At 44.1% G+C, this 25,316-nt stretch overlaps 1 long non-coding RNA gene across 1 annotated transcript; it reads left to right on the top strand.

Moving 5' to 3' along the window:
- Positions 1-789: 789 nt before the first annotated feature.
- On the top strand, positions 790-24,220 carry LOC135316067 (uncharacterized). Its single transcript, XR_010375522.1, has 3 exons — positions 790-925; positions 20,942-21,032; positions 24,052-24,220. It is a non-coding gene; the product is annotated as an uncharacterized LOC135316067 (long non-coding RNA).
- The last annotated feature ends 1,096 nt before the right edge of the window (positions 24,221-25,316 follow it).

Raw genomic sequence — 25,316 nt, 5'->3', positions numbered from 1 at the left:
GGCTAACGTAAGAGATGAAGCCACCTGAGCTGAGGAGATGGTGGAGTTTGTAAATGTTATGCTTCATTTCTCTTTCTACACTTAACACTTTAGTATATTTTCAGCTAACATTTCATTATAATTTCCACAAACATTTCATGTCACGACTTCATTACAACATAGACTGCACACTGAACAGCTGTAAAATAGCCTTGCCAATGCTGGTAATCTGCACTGGGAATGTAATATCCAGTTCCAGTCACTGATGAGTGTTATGCAAAATGAGCTAACCAGCATTTGTCATTTCTTTAACCACTTACCTCAACAATTAAATGTATTGCAATGATAAATGTATAGTATATAATAAATCATTCCAGACTGTATAAAAGCATCAGACAATACATCTCTGTTGTTTTGTCATAAGCTGTATAAAATGCTGGCTTAGCACTCTCTAAGCGGCTTTGCTCACTCTTGTTATTTTAATTGCATACCAAAAAACAGTAGAGTTTCATGGATACAGTTAGTGTCTCCCACTATGTGCCAAATCCAATATGCTCTCCGTTTCCTACTCGATGCAGATCACAGTGGAAGGTTTTAGCATAGCAGTCTAAGAGGTGGGAAATCAGTCACTACTTTAACATTTTTGACGTTCCACTGTAACAACTGGTGTTGCTGTACGCTTCTACGGGAGAACTTATCTTGGGCCGCATATCTCCGGGACACAGGGCTCTACCCACCCTGGGGACAGTGATGCACAGACATCAATATGATGGATACAAAATGTCCGTTTATTTAACTGCTTCACACGCTTATATAGCTCTTGCGGTTCCTGTTCCTGCCACTCCTATGGGGAGGAGTCTATCTTTCCGTCACGTCCCGTGATCTTCCGGTCGCTGATCCCTGTCTATTCCCCTACAAACTGGAATACCTCTTGAGCTGAGATAAGGTAGGTGCTCTAGTTACTGTTGCATTTTCATTCCCCTACTTTGGCTAAAAGCTGAGACATTTGGTTTGTGACTCAGTCATCTATTTCTCAAAAATGTCTGGTGGGCTTTACTGTAATTATAATTACACTATAGAGAGTCACTGGGGTCTAACATGCCCTTTTTTTCTTCAGTTTTGGCACAAAACAATGTAAAAGTAAAGAAAATGGAAGAGGTAGAGCAGAATACCTGGCAAAATGTAGTTAGTTGACTGACTATAAGGTTTCCAAAAGACCCAAACTAGCTTAGGCTCTCAAATCTGATGGGCTTGTGATGGAATTTGTATCCCTCAATCCCTCAGACATTCCAGAAATCCTTCCCTGGTGCTTTGTCGTTTAACAAAGTCACATTCATTCAAAAGGACTTGAAGCTGAGTGCACTTGAAGCTGGGGTGACCCATCCTCCAGCAAAGGCAACCATCAGAGGGTAAAATGCTACCGTACTGTTAAAAAAAATAGTTCACCAAAGAACTTTTCAAAGCTGTGATTGATAGCTTTATGTCCCCATGACGGGTCTTGGGATGGTTCCGAAAAGAAGAAGAGCCGGACAACAATGTAGATTTGGGATTCTGTTTGAATACCCTCAGCTATGAACTCTACAGTCTTGGTCTGACACCTGCATGTTGATGTGCAAATGTGACCTTCTTGCCCCAAGCAAGCACTCCCACACAGATACAGGTCTTACAGCTCTTGGACCTCAACAAAAAAATGCCCATCCATTTTCTAACCCGTTCTGTAGGGCTGCTGGGGCCTCTTATGGCCTTCAGGGTAGTAGCAGCCAGCCATACAAGGAGCAGCTAAAGTCACTTCGTTTGTTCAGCCTAGAGAAGAGGAGACTGAGGGGAGACCTCATTACGGTCTACAGCTTCCTCACAAGGGGAGGAGGAGGGGCAGGTGCTGATCTCTTCTCTCTGGAGACCAGTGACAGGACCCAAGTGAATGGCAGGGAGATGTGCCAGGGGAGGTTTAGGTTGGGTATTAGGAAAAGGTTCTTCCCCCAGAGGGTGGTGGAGCACTGGAACAGGCTCCCCAGGGAGGTAGCCATGGTGCCAAGTCCAGTGATATCCAAGAAGCACTTGGACAACGCCCTCAGAGATATGGTGTAAATTTGGGGTTGTCCTGTGCAGGGACAGGAGCTGGACTTGATGATCCTTGTGGGTCCCTTCCAACTCAGGACTTTCTATGATTTTATGATTCTAAGTGTCTGGGAAGTCACCTATTTCAAGGCTACAAAGCATCTGTAGGGGGAAGCACTCTCACAGCCTGTGAAGGTGCTAATGAGTTTCCTGAACAATAATGTAATAGGAGACACTAAGGAAGGTCTGGGTGCTTGTGGCATTGCCTGACCTCCAAGAGATCTGGGCAGGGTTGTGGTTCACAGTGAACCATATGGAGAATTGACAGGCCTCCAGGGAAGGAGCAGTGATCCCATACACCTGTTGGGTCTTGCATGGTTTATGCAATTAGCCTTATAATTAGGCTTCTTGGAAACTCTCAGGCTTAGTCCCCTGCACTTCCTACAGCAAGAGGTGACCTGAACATTTCCTATGAGTGGTACAGTTTGCTTGACTGTTAAAGTAAGTATAGGAGTGCATGCTGGGCTTAGCCTGCAAGTACTTCATGACTCCACTCTGACCCTCCCTCATGTTACACAGTAACTGAGTCAGCTCCTGCAACTCCTCCTGTCACTTAGCTCAGGCTCTGAGATCCAGAAACCATGGGTCCAGTGGCAGCTGGACCCCCCGACTGATCAGTCCTTGCAGGCAAAGTTGCTCACAGAGCTGTGGGTGTGCAAGGCACCGGGCATTTTTCTCTCCAGCAAGAAAAACACAAAATATGTTTTTAAAAATACAGGAACTGCTAAGTGAATTTGAAACCCACATATTACTGGCAGCAGTGTGCCCAGGGTGGACCACTGAGGCAGGGCTCCTCTGATTGTGCCCCTGCAGAGCAGTGGACAAGGCAGGCTGCCAGGCTGGGACCAAACCCACGGCCGCAGCCATGCTGACAGCCCTGGTCCTCAGCATCTCTGGGCTGTGGACAAAAACTTTGTAGGCTGCCAGCATAACCTATGACAAGGGGTGCTGGGGCAGAAGGACAACAAGCTAAAAATTCCTGCTTTCTCATCCTGCATGGCCACTGCGCTCCTCCTATGGTGGGGCTCATCTTGGGGCATGAACCTGTGGAGCTGGGGCTTTTGCAGACAGCGATCTGCTGAGCAGCTCTGTGTGCCCCCCACCTGCCCCTGTCCCCCCTCTTCCTGCACCCATGGAAGGGTCAGGGCTTCCCTCAGGTGCCAGCAAAAGCGTGCGTGTGTGCACGTGCACACACGTGTGTAGTTTCCGTAGTCCTAATGCTCCCTGGTAAAGCCTCCACATGATCTCGTCATTTCCACACCAGTGATCTGTAGCATAGAGTGATCTTCAGGGTTTCACCAAGTAGTTTATAACTGGCTTTTTGAGGGGGATGTTTCGTGTCACATGTCATATTCAGTTGCTTCACCCTCTCCCCTCATCCCTTTCCTCCTGGGCTACAGCTGGGTGGCTGGGGAGAGATGAAGGCACAGGACATTTTTGGATGCCCTCTGTATTTCAGATGTTCCCTGAAGTTTCTGTTTGAAGGTCTGGGCTATGCCCCTCACCCCAGCATAGAGTAGGCTGCAGTGCTGAACCTGTTCCCCCCAGGGCAGCTGAAAGAGCGATGGAGGTGTGAGAGGGAGATATGAAGGCAGCGTGGGCTAGGAAGGTAATGTATCCCCTCAGCAGGTCCCTGTGGTGTGGGTGACAGTGCACTCACCCCAGGGACAAGTGGCCCCAGACCAGTGCTCGCTCCCTGCTGCAGTGCTGGCTGGAGTCCCAGAAGCTATTATTGAATGCCACACTGTCGTATTTGGCCTGGGATGTGGTCCTGCTCATGAAATTCAGCCCTGGTTTGTCCCCTCAAGCTGCTCTAATACCAAAGGACCCAGGAGACCCTGCACCTCCAGCCCTGCCCGGCACACACATCAGCCCCAGTGATGTCCCGCTCCCCTGGGAGCCAGGGGCTGGCAGCAGAATAACTGGAGCTGTTCTCATTAAACTTGTCAGGGCATATTCGCCGGTCAAGGCATATTCCCATTTCTCCCAAAAGATGGCACTAGGATTCACCAAAAGTGATCCACTCGGCACCCTGAATGTTTTTACATCTGTGAAAATGTTTTTACCCCAGGGCCCTCTACTGTGTTCCCCACATCTCACCCCCCATAATGGAGGGATGGCTTCTCTGGAACTTGCAGCCACCGCCTCCCCAGGGCAGACCCTATTGGGGCCCTAGGTTATAGGCAACAAAAACAGAGTGAAAACAATTTGCCACCTGCTGAGAGTACATAGCAGGAAGGGATGTCTTTTGGTAGGATGAAAGTACCCCCTCACATACATCTTGTTGTTTATTTCTAAGGCAATGAGAAAAACAAACATACAATATTAGAATTCATCTTCTTGTATGCTGACATTATCTGCTGTAGTGAAATTGATATCATCAGGATTTTTACTGAGAAGGTAATTATTTTTTCATTTGAGCAACACAGCCCATAAACCTATGAATAGAGTCTGTCTGGTAATTGAGGCCACATTTTAAGTTTTTTATTTGAATGCAGATGTTTCTACATAATGATAATTATCTAAATATTTTCATGATTAAAAGAATAAAACTAATGAAAATAACTTTTGGTTAGATTATTTTTGTTTGCACTTCTTATGACATATTGTACAAAGCTTTTTACTGTCAGCGAAGCAATAGTTTTTAGCCTGAAAAACAATCTCCATTCCCCGATAATGGACTTTTTGTATTCATTAATGTCTCTAATAGAGCTATCACCTGAATAGCTTGGATTTTTCTTTTCATTAAAGAAAATGATAGGATCATAGCTCTATAAATGAAATGAAGTTTGAGTGTGCAGATGAAGGGTTTCTAAAGACAGCAGAATTTGAAGGCTGAAAGTGCTGTCTCAGTACACGTAAAAATGAAGGCAGCATCTTGTCAAAGTGGCTCACCTTCCAGGGCAGCTCAGCAGCCTTCAAGGACTACTGGGCCCCACAACTGCCCAAGCAAATATTGTTCATTAGCAAGTTCATCAGTGACACTTCTTGCACTAAGATCTTTTATTCTGCAAATGCTGGTGCGTCCTGAAAGATAGTAATTTTATTCACGTGTGCTTCCAATTTTTTGGACCAGAGGTTAGTATGCAGTCATTCCTACTGCTAGCAGCCAGAAAGATGCTTTTCCCCTCTGCATATTACTGCCACTAAAGCATGATTGAAAACACAAGGCTGAAAGGCAGCCTGAAGACTGTACTTACCACTGAACTCACCCAAGTACTTCCCACATGATAGACCTGGAGAAGGTGAGGTCCCTGCAATGCAGATGTTCTTCTGAGTATGCAAGCTTGGAGGAATCTGTTGAGAACGTTACTGTCCCTGAGCATTACCCTGTTTTAACAGTGTGAAGTATGATCTGTATGTCCCACTTATTTCATTGCCCACTCCTTTTTTTTTGTGCTTAGCAATGCGCTTTTGCTACTCATGTCTTTGGGTAGGAAGCGGGTCTGCTCAGTAGTCTACAAACTGCCATGTACCATTACGGCACAACTGCTAATGCAACAGTAAAATGGCAACGCGGTCTCAGAGGAGAGGACTGCTCTGGGCTGGATTCACCCATAGCCCTTTTGGAGGGCTTCAGTTTGCTGCCTTTTGTAAACTCAGGAGACCCTGGGACAAAAAAAAAAAAAAAAAAAAAAAAACCCACAACAAACAGCAAAAACAAAAAAGACTTTACAAAGCAGAACCTGGTTTTAGAAATGCACTGTGTGAAGAGTATGTCTTTAGGATGCCTTGGGACAACACACACGGGCATGGGGGAACTGAGTGTTTTAAAATGTCCTGACACTAGATGGAGCGGTGGGTTAGAGCAATCCTCTCTTTGCCGGAGACCCTGCTGGGAGCACATTTCAGGCCCATCCTGGGGTTTGGCAGAACCGTGCATGTTTGTCAGCCTCTGCTCAAGAGGCGCCAGGGTCTGAAGCAGCCGTGTGGTTTTGGGTCAGGACACACAGAGATACTCAGCTGTTTGCAGCTGTGCCAGCCTGCTCTTACTCTAGCCCTGCTTCTCCTTTGCTTGCGTTCATTAGCAGCATCATTGCCCAGAAATTACAGAAAAAGTAAAGCTAATTACCAAAATTAATCATCCCGAAGAGGACAGAAGCTAGCCTCTAGTGCCAAAATAGGCACTGGATTGAGTCTAGCTCTGCTGCAAGCACTGTTTCCCCGCAGCCCAGAAGCATGAGTCCAGCTCTCGCTGACACTGGCGGAGCCAGCTGTGAGTGCAGAAGTCAGCACATGTGCATGTGCATTGCCGTACCAGGGCATCAGCGCTTCATCTGGCAAGCGCTGAGCTGCCACAGGGAGCCATGGGCGCCTGCCGCGCTCGCTGATGTCAACGGCAGCGAATGGGATTTGGTGCTTTGAGGATGGCTTGGCACCTCGCAGACAGGAGGCTTTAATGTGGTTTCTTGGGTGTAACTGAAAGTAGCTTTTGGCCCAGGGGAATGAATATTTTTTGCCTTTGTGTATGCCCATATTTCTGTAATCATGCTCTTAAATATGTCTTCTGGAGAGTGGTAATTAAGAGAGCATATATTTTAGTTACTTCTTCAGAAGCCGTTGAGTATGGCTGTTCAAGGCATGATTTTTTTCCTTTTCTGAACAGATTATTTTTTTCTCATCGAGGCACATGCCAGCAGCATACTGGGGGTCAGAACAATGACTTCTGGGAGGATTTCCTTTGTGATGCCATGGATTAGGCACATGAAATCCTATTGACCTGTGCTGAACTGTCTTGAGAAACTTCAGCAGTTTTGATCACTCTCCCACTACCCCAAGAAATACTCTTAAGTGCAATTTTAACCTCTTGTGGTGTTTGATACTTGCCTACTTATTAGATCCTTCTTCAGTTATATGCATTAGTGGTCAAAACAAGGACATCGCGAGAGAGCAAAAGGTGCCTCCAGTTGAGGCATCGCTTTACAGCTCATTAAGAACTGAAAAGAAAGGAAATAGGAAGCATTATAATAACTGAGTAAGGCTTTTGGCACAATCCATCATAACTGCTGCTCCTTAAATGTCTCTTTCTGTGGTCCACACAATGTAAACCTGAGCTTAACTTCCTCGAAGAGTAAATCTTCTTCTAGCATGCAAAAGATGTTCTAAAAGCTTGAGCTTTTAAAACCTATAGAAAAATAGGCATTGAAATGATGCAGGAAAAAAATAAGCTTGGGGAGGGAAAGAGGTGTAAGATAATGATCACAATAAAATTGTTACGAGCATGATTTCACTGTAAGGAATGCTGCAGCAGGAATTTTAGATTATTTTTTTTTTTAATCTTTCATCAAGAGGGACAAAACATAAACAATTGGCTCCGGAATATTTTTTATGAACAAACAAGGCAAGGTTAGTTTGCTGTGACTCCTAGATTCAGTTTTGAGGTCAGCAGGGACCAGTTGCTTATCTTGCCTGACCTCCTTCATTAGCAGAAGCCATATGCATCCAACTACTCCTGTAATGAACATGACACCAGGGGAACAGGTTCTTAATTTTTCATTAATATTCAGGCAGAACTACAAGAATTCTGTCACTTTCATCAGTTTCAGCACAAATGGGTATTTCTGCCAAACTTTCAACTGCTACTGTATTTGTTGCTCTTTAGTTCCTTTATTTCTTTATGGTCTATAGCAAATATTATGTTCTCCCCTGTATAACTGTCCACCCATCAGTCAGGGAACCAGAAACAATCCCACATCCCTGAGGTGACTCACACACCTCGTGGATACTGAATCACCATTAAGATGAGGTGAACATGTGGTGTGCAAAGCGGAGGCTGGAATGTTTTCAGCCAAAACATTCAGAAAATACTGGTACACATTAAGGACTTCATGGGAGGGAAGAGGAGCAGCTTGTGAATTATTATTTACAGCCCAAAGGACTAAACTAACCATTCCCAAGTGCTTCTGGCTGGAACTCCCATTACAGACCATTCATTTTGTGTGACCCCAAAACCAGAGAGAAGTATAGATAATTAAGCTGAGCTTTGTCTAACTCTAGTCCACAACACCTCCTCAGCAGGCTCCACTCCAAGTTTTGGCACTATTGGGGTAAACTATTATTTGCTTAGTACTATGAGTGCTAGCAATACAGCAGTACACTGTCATACACCATACAAAGCTCCCTTTGTGCCCTGAAAATGAGGCTCTGCTCTCCCCACTGTCCCCAGGAGAGGGCTGACATCAGTGGCACTGGCTCCCCATGGGAAAATGCTGCTGAGCTGTGATGGGGACTCCTGCTTCAGAGTTTCCACCCATGTCCAGGTCAAAGATGATCGTCAAAGATAATCCTCAGTAGCTCTCAGGCAGACTCGTCCCCTGCCCAGGCATGGGCAGCGGGAAGCCGTGTGGGCATGATTAGCATGGTGCCAAGAAAAGCCAGCTACTCACCAGGGTCTCAGTACGTGAGCTTGGAAGGAGCGTTGTGTTGAGACAACTGGGCCCCCAGCAGCACTGAGCACAGACAAAGTTTGCCTGTAGCAGCATGGCACAGCACAAGGTAGGCACTCTGCAGGGGCTTTTGGAACTCCATTCTTGAGTGATCTGGCCAAGACTATGCCAGAAGCACACTGAAATTGTAGTAACTGAGTCACAGATCCAAGCGCACAAGTTCATGGTGGATGCTTTTACAGGTTAAAAGTAAATCGTCTTCAAGAGTCCTTTTTTTTTCCCATATGAAGGTAATTTGGGGTGATTGTTTTGTTCAGAGTTGGATGCATGATGTTTTGTTGTTGCTCGAACGGAGAAGCTCATGCGTTAAACACTGTCCCAGACCTGTACCCGATTGTGTCCAGGTTAATAGACAAGCCTTTGTCAAGGACATTGTGCAAACACATTTCCACAAGACATTATTGTCTGGACACATGAGCAAATATTTTCCTAAAAAGTGTAATTGACTATTGTTCAAGAACTGCCACCTGCCCCTTGGTTTTCTGGCACTCTCATAGAAGGGACTATGCTTTACAGCATTGCCTTCAGCCAGCATTTCCACGGGAGCCAACTCTTGACCATCAATTAAGTAAACATTCAGCTTGCTAATTTTTTCCCCCCAAGGCTGCATAGCTCTTATAGTAAAGGAAGTGTTACGAAGAAAAGGAGAAAAGGCAACCAGCCTTGCCTCAGCAGTAGCGCTACGGGGAGATGATATATGTGGGCAACGGCAGTCTAACATGCTGGAGTAGTCATGGACCAAACAGCAATACAAAGGACAAGCTCATCTGTGTTGTCAAGTTCATTGTCTCAGCTGAAGTTATGAGAAGTGATGACAGTCACGATGCCAGGGGGTGGACAGACAAAAGAAGACTGTGCAGCTGTCCTGTAATATGTGGTGCGTGACATGCCAGGCAGTTTGAGCAGGAGCTCTGCAACTTTCTTTTGCATGTCCAGTAAAGCTGCCCCAAAATGCAAATAAATGACTTCAGAGATAAATACTTGCCCACTCACCTTAATCTTAAAGATATATTTATACAGAAATGTATTTTGGGAAGCTACACTCAGTTTCAAAGTAGAAAACCAAATATTTCTGTTTGAGAATCTTGAAGTTAAATATTTTGATGATTAACTGTTGTCTTCTCAGCCCTTCTGGTTTAAGTAGTTCAGTGAATTTGATGGCAATTCACCAAAATATTTGGTCAATTAAAACAGATATTTTTCTGATTTAAAACCTTTGGTAAAAAATTGTTTCATCCAGTTCCATTCATGAAAACTGTATGATTGTCCAAACTGATTTTTTTTTTTCATATCACCTTTGTTTTATTTCAAATTTCTTCTCCCAGAAACAGGTGATGTTGCTGCCAGGCAAAGCTGTGCCATGGGTTTTGTGGAGGTAGTGACTGGCTATAAATATGTAGTTGCACTAGATGTAGTCCCTTTTGGTTTGCTCAGTGCAATAAAACATTTTGCTGCCAGTTAGCAGAAATTAATATTTCTTTTTACATCTCTCAGATTTCCCAGCTGACTGGCTACTACACCCCTGGCTGCTGTAATTCTGCTGGCCTCAGAGCTCAGCAGATGAGTTTCTTTGACTCCCCTACTTTGTTTCTTCCTCTCAGACTCCACTACCTGCTGAAATGGTCCTGTTTTTTCAGAACTTCACAAGAATCAAGCTAATCTTGACCCTTATATTCCACTTGTCCTTGTCTTATTGCATAAAATATGGCACGTGAAATCCCTGCTCTGTTAAGACCTCACTGAACCACTGAAATAGCTTGACTTCACCCTGTACTCTTTCTTCTGCACTGTCACTGCATCCTGCTATCACAGCTGTCCGGGGACACAGTGTATGCATTGTATTATGTACATGAGGATTTGTGGCATCTCTGTGCACATCATCTCCATCCTTGCTCAGAAAACATGATTGTCAGGTGAGGGACAGCTGACCCTCTCTGAGGATGAAAACAGTTGAGTAGGGATACCTGTGTTTGAATGGTGGGATGCACATATTGACCTGTGGCCCTTAACTACCATCATCTTCTCCCTTTGATCTGTCTCTGTGCTTGTGTTATGGTAACCATCGATGCTGTTGACAAGAAGAATAAAATAATGTTACCAAAACCTCCCCAAAATAGCCTACTCTCCATCAGTTGAGAGGCCCTTTTTCAACACCAGCTGTCAACTGTCTACAGCAGGAAATGCTTCCTCTGGTGTGTTTTCCTCCTGAGGGACTGTTAACTCTGAAACATGCCATTGTACAGAACATGGATTCAGTACACAAAAGGCTAAAAACTCCACAGCATCCTGTCCTTGCTATTCATAAAGCGGAGTCCTTCTCTCACTCTGTGACATGGTGAGGGGCCAAAAAGAAAACTGCAGGTACCTAGCCCAGTAACGCTGTTGTCATAATAGGGTCACATCCCTGAAGGCTGAATCCTATACCAAAGGTAAGCACGCTGAAAACAGAGCAATGGCTAGAGAGCTGACATGCTCGTCACTGCCCGGAAAGAGAGGGAAATGAGGTGCTGACCTATTTCCTTGCAGCAAGGACTGCAAGATCTCTTAAGCAGAAAGGAAGAGAGATGCTGCTGAGTTATAGTGATTTCTGCTAACGTATTGCCAATAACACATTGTCTAACTTTGGGGAAAGAAATTATCACACTTGTCCTTCATTGTGCAAGCAGCTTTACTGGCATAGTGCTCTAGGTTTGGTATAGCAAAGGCCTTGGCAATGTCTCTGCTGTCCACCCGTTTTGGAGAAGGTAGCAGAGGTGAGTTAAGGTGGGCCACAATGAAAAGCCGCTGAGCCATCAAGAATGTGACCAAGAATACCAAGAATACTCATGGTCAATAACAAGAAATGTCCTCCTGCTGCTTGCATTCGGTCACTGATGAGGCTGCAATGGTCCGTAGCATGCTGTGCCTTCTTTTGAGCCAAGGTAAATCCAACAGTGTCTTTCTTGCCAGCTCAGGAGTCAGGGGAGGCCTGTGCAAAGGTTTCACTGATGAAAGAGGAAATAATTTCTCGATGTATGCCAAGGTTATAATCAGGGGCATTTGCGCAACCGGGAACAACCTAGACTTTTCTTCATCTCTCATGAGGAAATTGAGAAGCTCAGTCGCCAAATATCTGTTGGGAGAATCAAGAGGAAGCAGAGGTGTTTATTCGCCGAAGGAAATGGGAGGGCTCAGCGACTGCAGCAGTGACATTATCTGAGCACAGGGCATGCACGGGGCCATGCTGGGACTCTCATCCTGTTGCCTTGGCGGAGCAGGAAGCTGTCATCCCCGAGCCCTCTGTCCTGCCGGTGCCCACGCTACAGTGAGCCTCGGGGTGGGTCACAAGCCCTGTGGGATTTTTTTATTCTAACCCCTGCTTCAAAGTCCACGTGTTTTTCTGTGTGCATGCGTGTGTGTTTTGTGTGTGTGTATGTGTGAGACTTGCTTCTCTTCCATGCCCTCCGCGTCCCTCTTATTTAGCTTTTCCTGTTGACCAAAGGTTTGATTCCACTCTGGAGACTAAAAGAGCAGAAATGCCTCTCTTGTGCATCTCACCCATTCTGTACTTCAGCTTAATGGAAATGGTTCTGTGAATCCAGTGAACAATGCTATTCAGGCTGTTCTACTATCCATAGTTTTGGGGTTGTTGTTTTTTTTTTTTAATTATTCTGCTTTTATCTTCCCAGGAGCTGTATATGATTCCAGGAGTACATTAAATCACATGATTAGTATATGGTGCATGTGGTTTGGTTTTTCCTTCCCAGAGGAAAAATTACTTGTGCAATGTTGTGTTTTGATTTAGTGCTTTCAGGGTTTTTAGGATGCACTTTATTTTAATATCCTCATTCCTCTGTGTGTGCGTATTAGAGGGTAACAAGGGCTGAGATAGCCCACAGTTTCTGTGGGCGGATGATTTCATGGTCCAGGACCAGCTTCCAGAGCAACATTTTCTCCTGAACAGAAGAATATTAAATTTATTGGGAGAAGTTATTGGCAGCAGTGAAGTCATTCTTCACCTCAAAACTTGAGGCAGTTTTTCAGAAATGCTGGGCTCAGGCTTGTGGCATGTCTGTGGCAGCTGGTATTGCAAAGCAGAGCTGCCACAGCTTTCATTTGCAGTTAGTGTTTCCATGGGCTGATGTCTTTATGGTTTTGCTATGGTCTACATAAGTGAGGAAGCCAAGGGAGTGCAAATGGCCATGTCAGAGAAGAAAGACAGTTCCTAAACAATGGGACTTGAACAGAAGTGTTGTTTATTGGTACTATCATGCATTACTTAACACACATGGAGCACTGGGGATCTACCTGAGCTGCAGGCTAAATGAATCTACTACAGTTCTGCAGATGAGCCCCAAGCAGCTGCAGTACAGCTGCAAACTCTTTCAGCTGCTGCCCTTGGCCAACGAGCACCGCCTTCACCTTCCACTTTGGCATTGGGTCAGAAACTGTGTTTTTCCCTGGTTATACCTGCCCATCTGGTCTGAAGAACAACAATGCTTATCCATAATTGGAACACCTCAGAGATCTGTTAAATAAAATGTAAATGTTAAAGAGAAGACAGACAGCAATCTGGCATCTCTTCTTGGCCTGATGCTCCCCTAGGAAATGTCAGTGCTCTGCGAGGACAGAAAGGTAAAGGGTGCATGCATGGGGAGCAATTACTCTCCTGTTAAATCGGCAGCTGGAATGACAAAGCTTCTGTAATACTGCAGGTCTAGGACACATCATCAAATTGCTGGGGATTCACTTGTTTTTCATTTTTTTCCTGCACCATCCCAGTCTTTGAAACCCATGAAACAGCATGGAAGTGCTGCCCACAGAGCTCAGTCTGGGATGCTGTGTGATATGCACCAGGTCGTTGAGGCAATTCCTGCCAGGCCTGCCCATCTGAGCCGTGCTACCTTCAGCACAAAAAAATAAAAAAGGCCACAAAAGCGCCCCTGTATGGGGCTGAACCACTGACGGGCACGGTCTGAGGGCAGCTTACCCGTGAGCTGTGTGCATTTCAGACAAGGCTCAGGGTGCCCTGATTCAGAGACCTTTTTTTCATGTGTGCATGCAAGATGAGTTGCTCTCCATCAGCTGGCTTATGCCCACCCCTACAGAGACTTTCTAGGAGAATCAAAATAGGCTTTTAAAGTATCTGCCCATTTACACAGTAAAACCAGATTACATTATTGTAGCTCCAGCAAAGTCCAGGAAGCATGTCCATTGAGCAGCTTGATTTGGCTTTTAAACAGGAGCCCTCTTACTAAATTGAACAATGCTGCAAAGACAAAGCCTGCTGTAAATAATCTGTTTTACTTGGGCAACCATGGGAAAGGAGAGAGCAGAGCAGGAAGGAAAGGGTACCTACATTTGCAGCCAGCAAGATTAGTATCAGCATTGGAAAAATATCTGAGTAGGGATCAGAGAAAAACTGACAAAGATTGTCCTTTGTATGTGATCTGCAATAACAAAAGAGGGTGTAAAGGCCTTCCAAAGTAAACAGCAAACCTCTCTTCTTTCAAGACACAGAGCCGTGTGAGTGGTGATGGCAGCAGCTTGTGCCTGAGGTGGTGGTGAGGAGAGGGGAAGTGGGCAAAGCTGTGTGGCTGCAGAGGCCCAGTCATAACCACGGTGTTGACAAGGAGCAGCACAGCCCCCGGAGCTGCCATGGCAGGGGCAGGTCCATGTCGGGGGCACAGGACAATAAGGAGCATGCTTTGGCCCATGAGATGCAGCCGAAAGAGGAATATTTTTCAGTACAACCCCAACGCTGCCAGACCTAGCAAATGAACAACCTCTGTGACCCATAATGATCCACATGCTCTCTGAACTCCTCTCCCACACGCTGACTCCCAGCCCTCCCTGTGCTGGGGGAAGCATCCCCCAGGTCCCCCAGTTCCCCAGGCACAGCCAGCTGCAGTTCAAGGCACTTTCTGCATTTCCCACATCACTCCAACCAGCTGGACTTGTTTATGTCAACTGCTCTGACTTCAGTCCCACCAGGGCAGTGACAGCACTCTTCAATAGCAGGTACAATCTGCAGAGCCAAGGACTTTTACTTAAATCAAATCCACTTCATAGAAAAGATAAAAACAGAAAACCTGATTCTAGCCCCTTCTTAAGGCTTGATCCTTCCCTGCTCCTGCAGAGACCCATCCCATCCTCTTCCTTTGTAAAAGCAAACCTGTTGCTTGCTTGTGCTTACCGATCCTCTTACCTCCCACCAGAAAGGGGTTTTAGTTCTGTAATCTCATTTTGATCCCAAGCTCAACCGATATATAATTTTCAGTGCACTGCAGACAAGACCTCTGAACCCAACAGCACTGCTTACTATCTTTTGGTATAACCTAATATCACTTTATCCAGAAAACTGGTAGGTTACTTTCCTGTTTATGTTTTCCACAGACTCTCTTAAATTAAAACATACAATACCTATTTCTGGACCCTGATACAGTTTATACGGTTTCTCTTAATAACCTTCATAAAGTCATTAAGTTTATTACCTAAAACCATATAGTTGGGAGTCATAAAATTTGTTTATGTTAGATAGTTTTCCAGGTGTGTGGAAGGTAATTCAGCACCCACAGCTTGTGTTCTGATAAGGTCAGAGAGATTCCCTAAAATACAGGAAATTTACCAGCAAACCATTTTTTTTTTACTGAAAGTAATATTCCTGCCAGCTCTGAGATATTTCTCCGTAATGTGTTGACTTTCAAGAATAGTGTACTTTGTTCCTTTGTTCCCGTCATGCTACGGTAAGCGAGGCTGTTTGTGTTTTTCTTTCTTCTTGGACCAAAACAAGCTGTCTGAGAGCCAGCAGCTGGCCATCGCCTCGGACAGTGCAGGGAGCCCTTAGGAGGATGGGGGTGACCGAGCACTGCAGTTCACACTGTGCATTGGCACCCAGTGGTGCCTCCCAAAGCTGTGTGTCAGGGCAAGTCCTGAAGTCACCCTCAGGTCACAGCTCACCTGCCAGGGTCTGTGCTGCAGAAACATGCCCTTCGGCACCAGGAGACACCCAAGCAAGGGACTCCCTCTTGCCCCAGCAGGGACCCCCACCATGTCGGCTGCCTGCATGCACAGGCAGTGTCTGGGGTGAGGCAGAGCAGAGCCCGATGACAGCTCATCTTGTGGTGGGTCACCTCAGGTTGCTGTCTAAGTGTTACTGCTCTTTTCTCTGGCTTTTGGTTGAAAGGAAGGCAAATAAAACATTTGTCTGGAAATCAGTGTCTGGGTTCAGTTTTGAGCTCTGCCACGGACTTCCTGAGATAGCGTGGGAAAACCACTCCATCTCATCATCCTGCACAGTGTCTGTCTGCGGAGGGGGAAGGGAGAGATAATCTCTCATTTCTTCCTCCCTTTGTTAATCTTGTCCTTTAAGACTGCAGCTTCTGAGGTTGATGGTTGTTTCTCATAGTATGTATGAGTGTCCTGAGTTTGGCGAGGGCCTGTAGGAGTTTCTTTAATATAGACAACAAATAGTAATAGAAGAAGCCGTGAAATTCCTGTCACCAGATAGAAACCAAAAAGAAGTCAAATAAATGGTATGCAGCTGAGCTTCTATACCAGTGGAAACTTTGCTAGCTCTCCTGGTTAAGTGGTGCTCCTATGGTAGGTCAACATGGCAGGTTCTTGTAATGGCACTAGAAGTCTCCAATATTTGAGTTTTTCTGAAAACTTCATGTCCTAGAGTCAGGTGGCTACAGCTGAGTGCAGCTTCCACTGAAAAACAAGTTTCTCTACTTCTATGATCCAGAGAAAAGCTTTAAAATGTTAATCCTGGAGAGGTGGCGAGCAAGAGGGAAAATAGGACAGGAGGAGAAGGAGAGACTGAAAAAGAGGAAGAGAGAAAGAAAGGGGGAAAGAGAGAAAGAAAAAGAGAAAGAAAGAGAAAGAAAGAGAGAAAGAAAGAAAGAGAGAAAGAAAGAAAGAAAGAAGAAAGAAAGAAAGAAAGAAAGAAAGAAAGAAAGAAAGAAAGAAAGAAAGAAAGAAAGAAAGAAAGAAAGAAAGAAAGAAAGAAAGAAAGAAAGAAAGAAAGAAAGAAAGAAAGAAAGAAGAAAGAAAGAAAGAAAGAAAGAAAGAAAGAAAGAAAGAAAGAAAGAGAGAAAGAAAGAAAGAAAGAGAGAAAGAAAGAGAGAAAGAAAGAGAGAAAGAAAGAGAGAAAGAAAGAGAGAAAGAAAGAGAGAAAGAAAGAGAGAAAGAGAGAAAGAGAGAAAAGAAAGAGAGAAAGAGAGAAAGAGAGAAAGAGAGAAAGAGAGAAAGAAAGAGAGAAAGAAAGAAAGAAAGAAAGAAAGAAAGAAAGAAAGAAAGAAAGAAAGAAAGAAAGAAAGAAAGAAAGAAAGAAAGAAAGAAAGAAAGAAAGAAAGAAAGAAAGAAGAAAGAAAGAAAGAAAGAAAGAAAGAAAGAAAGAAAGAAAGAAAGAAAGAAAGAAGAAAGAAAAAAAGAAAGAAAGAAAGAAAGAAAGAAAGAAAGAAAGAAAGAAAGAAAGAAAGAAAGAAAGAAAGAAAGAAAGAAAGAAAGAAAGAAAGAAAGAAAGAAAGAAAGAAAGAAAGAAAAGGTCTCATGATGTTTATGCCAGTCTTAAGATCTCTAGTGGCCTGATTCCTGGTTTCTGAATGGGTATCTTTGGCAGCACAGGAATCTCATTTAAGTTTTAAACAAGTATGTTCTCAGAGTCTCCAAATAAAATGCTTGTGCTTTAACAACAGTGGAAAAGTGAAAGGTTTGGCTTCTTTCCTTTTTGGATCAGCAATGGAATGAATGGAAAACTGGTGCTGTGTGCTGCACTGATAAAAGAGCAAACAGTTTCATTTCTAGAGATGCTGGAGCACATCAGCTAGGAGGACGTGACTCACTCATATTTCATCTGACTCTGCTGATCTGTGGACAGGTTGTGTTGTTCCTTCTATAACCTAAGAGAGATACCACTCTCAGTAGTTTTGAAGACACCATCTTCTTTTTGAGAGTGTTGTTGTACCTGGTGTTGTAAGATGTTGGGGAAGGAGGTCTCCCAGAAGCGAATAAAAAACTCTGATGATAAGCATCCTGTATTAAGCCCTGCTACCGCAGAATCAAGTTCAAAGGGTAAGAAGCAATGCATATTTACGGTACAAATCTGCCAGCTGGCACAAGTCCCTCAGCTCAATCTCCTGGCCAGTGCAGCAAGCATGCTCCCCCCCAAGCTAGATTAGTACAAAGCCCAGTCCTAGGCACAGTCTACGTATTACATGGAGGCTAGAAGTACAATATCTTTTTAATATCCAGGGCTTTGACCCATGAGCAAACCTGCTTCAGTGGATACTGTTCAGCATAAGAATTAGAAAACCATAAGGTTCTGGTTTTAAGTCTTGACTGCAAAGTCTTCTGGTCATATCATGGAAACCTGTGGATGCTGAGGGGTACTCTGTTTCCTGCTCTGCTTCTTTTGTGCCCCAAATCCAACGATAATCCAAGCAGCTGTTTTGGTAAGAATCCTCATCAGATGAACCCATGAGTTTTCCACTCCTCAATTATGAATATGAACTCTAGTCCTGGGTCAGTTTAGAGCCACAAACCAAATCTAAACTTAATCTGGATGCAGCCCCAGCCCCTTCCCCTGTTCAAAACACACAGGAATTCCAAAGGCGAATTTTGGAATTTTCCATGGTTTGTGATAGTCTCTGTGGAGCAGTGTGTGGGCAAAGCAAGCACGTAACATGGCTATTGAAGGCCAGAGGAGTCGAAGCAGTTGTTTGCTTTGTGGGTAATACCTTGGAACCCAATGAGGCTGCTCTCTAGGGAAAACATGGGAAATCAATGGCAGAATCTGGCTCTGTGTCTGTAACCTTCTGTAACTACAGGGTTCAGCAAATGTGCAAGAGGCAGAGCCAGCAGTGAGCACTAGGGGGGCTGCCATTAGCCCACTGCAGACCTGTTTTCTCCAGGTTTGAAACCTTAGGGAGGAAAAAAGGAAGGAGTGTTAGCAATTTCTGTCTGAGATTCCCATCCTTTGGGTTGTCTGCCTGTAGGAGAATTTGCCCTGTGAAGATCTGCCAAAGTGGAGCAAACTATTCAAAGTGGGTAAAAACTCTGTCCTGTTCAGAGGGCTTACGCAAAAGGCTTACCCAGCCACTGAAGCTCAGGAAATGCCCCTTCTTGAGCCCTGCTAGATGGGCTGTGACTGGTTTGGTGGGCACAGGTCTGCCTCAGTACCCAGGAATGCCTATTACCCCATGAATTCTCAGCTGTTTGTAACCTAAATGCCACTTAGAGTGTTTTTTCCCAAACATGTTTTGCAAAACTGTCAAACTGCAGATATGCAAGTGTGTACGAAACCCAGTGGTGGAGTTGGCTTGGGAAGCACTGGGTGAGTTTGCCTAACAACTATTTCAGACATATATTCCGGTTAGACAACACAAATGTTCAGATTCCTTGGCTGCTTTCTGGAGTCTCAGGTCTTTACCTTGGCTTCGAATCTGGATCAGACCAGAGCTGCTTGGGAGTGATTTTCCTTTATCAGCTACTTTACAGATAATTGACTAGCAGTCCAAGCTGCATATTTACTTTGAAGAGCAGAAACTTTATCTTTTAGATAAGATTACTCTCCTAGGAGTAAATATTGGGCAGAACACAAGGAAGGGATGAAAACTGCAGGCAAAATGAAAAGGAAATGGCTGATCAGGCTATCAGATAGTTCAGGTTGAAGTACCTTCAGAATCAGTCAGAAAGGAGATTAGAGGGGAAAATAGTTCATGGCTTTGTAGGACCCAGTGCAATGCTCTGCATCGGCTTGTGATCCTTGCAGTGTATTCAACCAGCAAGCTCAGTAGATTTAGACACTGGAAGAAAGTTAATGCAGAAAGATCCTGAAGACTTAGAATAAATGCTATTCAGCTAAACATGGCTGTTTGCTGTAGTAGCCAAAGTCTGTTACATGTTAGCCCAAACTCTTGAAAAGAAAAATTAAAGCTCTGTCTAAAAGCCTTTTCTCTGTAGAGGGGATGCTGCACTGCAGGGCAGCAGGTGCCAGGCTTGCCCACTGTTCCCATGAGGGAGCTTTCAGAGGAGCGAACATTTGTAACAAGCTCTTCTGGTGTGAACGCCGTGGGAAGTATGCCAGGGTGGGGAACCTGGGAGAGAGACAAAACGATGACAAGCTGCATCAGCTGCAAACCTGGGTGCCGCGTTTCCATGTGGTGCTTGGCTACCCTGGTGACAGACATGTTATAAATACCGCAAGACAGACCCATTTTGGAGGGGTGCCTGCAGCTGTGGGGAAGCTGCAGATTAGAAATTCCAACCGACTCGTCACAGGCACGAAAAATATTTCCCAATGGCGCTGTGTGCTCGGGGCGCTTTTCTTAAGCAGATGGGACTTCACTCTGATGAGCAGACGAGACTTCATCAAACTGCTGTTAGAAAGGCTTGTGAAAGCTGCATTCAGCCCAAAAACTGATTACTGCTGTTGTAGAAGCCAGTGCGATGTAATGCTTGCCCTTGGAGCAAAACAATAAGACAGGTGGAGAACTGATGGTGGTTGAAGAGGTGAAAGCTCGAGCTCTCTGTTTAATGCCATGACTGGGTCATGAAATGGAGGAACCAGTAGCAAGAAACCACACATGCATCTAGCCACCAGGTCACGCAGGCCAAAATGTGTTTGTAGGGCTTATGTCACCCATGTGACGTCAGCCAGCAGAAGACTGCAGGCAGGATTATGTCACTACTCCTATCCCAACCTTTATTCAAGGAGACTAAGCGTCCATCTTCAATAGCATGCTTTAAAATACATTTGACAGTACAATGTCCGAACCATCCCCACCCATTTGTTCCTGTGCTTTGTGCTCCCGAAGAAGTGACTGTCACACAAAACCTACCTCATAGTAGGTTGTCCATGTAGGTGCCTACCTCATGGGTGACACTGGAAATGATGACAGCATGGTTCACCACATAGGTGAAATGTGAGATAGACTTCATCTTGAATGATGAACCTCCCAGACCTAAAACCTTTCCAGGAGAGACTGATATTACTGCAAATGCAATTGTGAAGACTCTTAACAGCCTGAAAGCATTTTCATTTTTGAAAGATAAGTGTTTATCACTCTGACATTCCAGCAAGCTTGGTTCCAGGCAGTACAATACCCAGGACACAATCAAGGCCTGGCTCCTGCGCCAACAACGGAAAGTAGAGGAAATGATGCAAAGCCACAATGGAGCATGCACCTTCCCCTTCATGAAGACATGAATGAGAAATCGACAGGCTGAATCATTTCTTTCTGATAAACGATCCTGTATTAATTAAACCTAATCACTCTTGCATAATTCCTTTTACAGCTGTTAAATTGTTACCAGCTTACTGATGATCATGCTTACGAAAAGTAATTGGACTACCCTTTTATTAGTGTTACCAGAGATTTCCACCCATCGCTAACTTGTTCCTTCCTCCACCACAGATCCCTCAGATGTACCAAATGCCAGATTAATTATTTATGGGGCTGCTGTCTCCCTGAAGGGAAGAAATGTCCAAACTGAAGAAGGAGGCAGGTACAATAAGCATTTTTAATAGGGTTTTTCCTCCTTGTTGGTCACTGGTGGTGCTTATCAGGACAAGTGAACAAACATGAATGAAATGGTGCAATATTCCTTTGCTTCCCCCTAAGTGCCATTTTTCTGCACTACCACAAAATACCTCCTGCCCAGACTGATATTAACATAAGGCTTGTAAGTGCTCTTGGGGCCCTGATTACATTCACTGCCTCCCCTTGCCAACATGTAATGTATATTTTTTGTCATATATGTTTTATGCATTCATAAAAAGCCCTACCCCTTTTGGCAACTGTTCTTTGGGTTAAGGCTATTCATTCAGCTGGCCAAAAAGGGATGGAAATCTGTGGAGCATTTCATTTGCCACAATCCACAGGTGATGGTCATTTGTCAGGTTACTAATATGAACAAATCCAATAAAACAAGCAGTCAGCCTATGGACTTAAATAAAACAACTGAAAGGGGAAGAAATACCCAGCCCTCCTCCATAATGCTCTCCAATTTATTATTTTTTCTGTGTGGTCTTGTGATCATAACTGTTGCTATTACGGTCTACATGACTTTCTTGAATGAATCACTGAGCAAGGGATTTATCACCGAGACCTTCTAGTAAAGAGAAGACAAAATGTAACGCTTTGAAGGTCTCCTCTGAATTCAAACGCCTGAACTGAAAATGACCAGTATTGAGCCAGCTCAGAATTACTGCTACATTTACTAGAGCTAGTAATGACCAGAGTTATTTCCGCTCTGCTCTTTTACAACCCATGTGATTTCATTTCTCTTCTATCAACACTCTAGTAAATGAAAACCAGACTCATAATCATACAATCAATTTTATTACATTGCCACTGTATGAAAATGAAGGCTTCAAAGATTAAGCAGCATTTTAGATAAGGAGAGTGAGCAAACCGTGGCTGCTTCAACTACAACAAAGAGGGAGCGTTTAGATAAATTATTGCAGAAAAGAACTATTTCATAGAGTCAAAATGTAGCTGGATACCTAACATGGCCGATATTGCGATGGCCATGAAAATTTAATTACCTTCTGAACCACCGAGTGAATTATGCAGCCTCTGATCACTGCAGAACAAAGTTTATGGGCCACATTCACTGTTGGCACAAGCGAACAGAGTTACATTGGCTTCCAAGGAGTTGTCATCATTTGTTCCAGCGGTGAGCTTGGCTCGCCATCCCTGCAGCACAGATCCAGAGTCCTTTGAAGTCAATGGAAAGGACCCTTGACTTCAAGGGACTTTGGATCATGTCTTGTGTACCATGTGTTTTGCCAGCAACTGAATTAGTTATACTGCAGTTCACATACATATTCGGTGTAGTGGCACGTATTGACCAGGGACTAGGACTGGAAATGCATCCCTAGCAGCAAACACTCTATTTCTGTAACCTAAGCCTGCATTTGGAGCTTGTCTCTTCACATTTAGAATATTTCCACTCAGTGCCCAGCCCCTCAGTGTGTTAGCAGTTTAATTCCTTCTAGCATGTTATTCCATCACCCCCTCAAATCGCTCAGTAACTGCCTGAAAATTGAAGCTATTTTAGATGAAGCTTCATCGGAAAAGATGTGGTTATAAGCTAATATATTCTTGCCCTGCACCAGCTGTCTCTTCTCTAAACCTAGCTGTGAACACAATTTTCCCAAGAAAGCTCTCTGGCAGAAGTTAGGTGGGAGACGGATGACAGAGAGGAAGATCATGCATTTTAACCACCAGTTAGGAGCGTTAAGTTACAGGGCTTGCTTTTGTCAAATACTGTCCAACCTGGGTAGAGAAGGTACATGTGAGCAATGCAGTGACTCCAGTCATCACAAAACTAAAGAAATGCAGAGAAAGTCCAACTAAACATGAAGCTATTCATAGGCTCGTCTTCCCAATGACTTGGTGGGGTGCCTCAGATTGCACCTCTGGACAGGTTCAGGATGCATCACCTGGGTGGTTCTCAGTCAGGCTTGTGTCCTCTCTGTCCTGGGCCTGGAGATCAAGCCAAAGGTCACAGCAATGGCAGTCCACCTTTCCTATTGACAGAGAGAGTAAATGGATTTTCACTTGGCCATCTCAGTGCAACAAATGTTTGTGAGAGAAAGAGGCCCAGGAGAGAGGGAGACTGAGCGGACATACACAAAAATAACCAGAGAGGCTGTCCTAACAGGCAGGAACAGGAGCATGGGCTGACCAAGAGAACTGAGGAGAAGAAAAAAAAATTTTGCCACTAACAGTGGTGTTTATCTCAGTGGACAAACATCAGTGTGAATAACTATCTCCTGGATGATAGGAGGATGAGATAGAAAACCTGACACATACCACTTCTCAGGTAGCATCAAATGTACTAAAAATGTTTACATGCCTAATGTGACCTAATTGCAACCTCAGTGAACTAAAACGCAGGTCTTCAGCTTTGACCTGCTGGGTTACCCATGCTGCTTTGCTATTCTGTGCCACAGCATCCCAGCTATGAAAAGGAATGACAGTAAATAATGTTGACTGCTTTAATAAAGCACTAAAGAACCTCCTGCTCTAAAGAGGAGCAAAAGGAAAATAGGCAGAATTATTATTATTTAGCAGCTGTATTCAGGTATGAGATGGATACTTGGTAATGGGATGGTGATACCAGATTGCAGGTTTAAAATAGACACTTTCAGGTTGTGAAAGTCCACAGGCGATCTTGTGAAATACCAGTTCAGTCACTGACCGTGGATTAGCAATGAAGTCTAAGTTCAAATTCCAGTTAAAAAGCCAAATTTATGGTTGTAAAATATGTTTAAACAAACCTGTATCTGACACCAACTGGTCATCACAAAACAGAATCAGAGCTGGCTACAATTCTTCTGGGTTAGCATGAAACTACTGAAAGTTTAAGGCTTTTTCATGTTTTGACACAATCTCAATAATGGGCTTATTATGGGGGTTGTAAAATTTCATTACAGCACATTCATTTCTTGAACAAAATGAGACTCATTTTTCCAGTGGAAATAGCCTGGTCTTGACGATGTTTCTCTCTGCGCCAGAGAAAAGGTTCAGCTGGCTTCTTGGATCAGCTTTACGGCCGTTTTGCAACGCCAGGCTGCTGCAGAAAGGGGAACCGTGGAGCCAAGAATTTGGCCTCTGGATTTCAGTGATATTAACACCCAGAAAGAATTCCTGGGAAGGACCACTTCCATAGCAAACTGGAGCCATTCCTCGCAGTCTGGGGCTTGTCTGCACATGCGAATAAATGCATCTGGAATAAGAGAAGCTGTAAATTTTAAGTGGGAGAGTGGTAAAATTGAGTAAGTCATGTGGCAATGTGATTATTTCTTTTTTATTTCTGATGGAATCAGTCATGAAAGTCAGTGAAGTTGATGCAGGGAAAGACACCCGCATTCCGTTCTCACAGCGTCCACGTGTACTATCACTCTGGATTGAGTTATTTGGAGTTGTTAAATGGTTGTGCTGGAATAACTCCATATGCATACAAGCTCTCATTTTTCTGCAGAACTGGGGAATGGCAGAAGTCTATCAGGGAATAAATTCAGCTTGCTAATTTCCTCTCAGAATGAAAGACTTTCCTAGGTTTGTAAGGTTAGTATAAATAAAATTGCCAGGATAATGCAATCAGTGTTTCATTAATAGACGTTTCACAGCTGAGTAAACTTTTTTCAACATATCAGCTAGAAGACTCAATCATTCCTGATTTTCAAAACACAAGTTTTGAGTGTCTTTTCTAGCTTTCAAGCACTTTGGTTGAAGGAGAAAAGATCAGCTATCATATTCAGCCAGATATAAGTCAAAATATGTTTTTAGGGCAATTTTCTAGAAAAAAACCCCAACTTGCCTTATACTTAGGTGCAACTTATTTGAATCAGAAAGCAAGTCTTAGTTCTGAAGTGCTACACACTTAGAGAAGGTATTTATCTGTTCCTATTTTTCTTGTCTGTCTTTTGGTGTATTCCCTATTTTTTGCCAGCCATAAACTGTCATAATATGCACCCAAGTCTGCAGCTTTTAGAGACTTCATGTTCATACAGAACTTGTAGTGATGCCATTTGTTATTCACTGCTATTTCAGGGCACTTGGTGAACAGAACAGATCCTCTCAAAATGAATTTGTGGAAGAGGGCAGAGGAGAGAGGGAGAGAGGAAGAAATGTGGGGATCTCATTGGGAATTACACTTGACCTTAATTCTGACCTTCCCCAGCCACCTGATGGTACTGCACTGAGGCTGAAGCGAGGGATTTTGTCACACAAATATCAGTTGGACACGCTTTGGGAAATGAACATTGCCTAAACCTTT

Source organism: Phalacrocorax carbo, chromosome 1 (genome assembly GCF_963921805.1).
Source record: "Phalacrocorax carbo chromosome 1, bPhaCar2.1, whole genome shotgun sequence".
Classification (NCBI taxonomy): domain Eukaryota; kingdom Metazoa; phylum Chordata; class Aves; order Suliformes; family Phalacrocoracidae; genus Phalacrocorax; species Phalacrocorax carbo.
The sequence above is the reverse complement of the archived record's forward strand: the minus strand, read 5'-3'. Positions and strand labels throughout refer to the sequence as shown.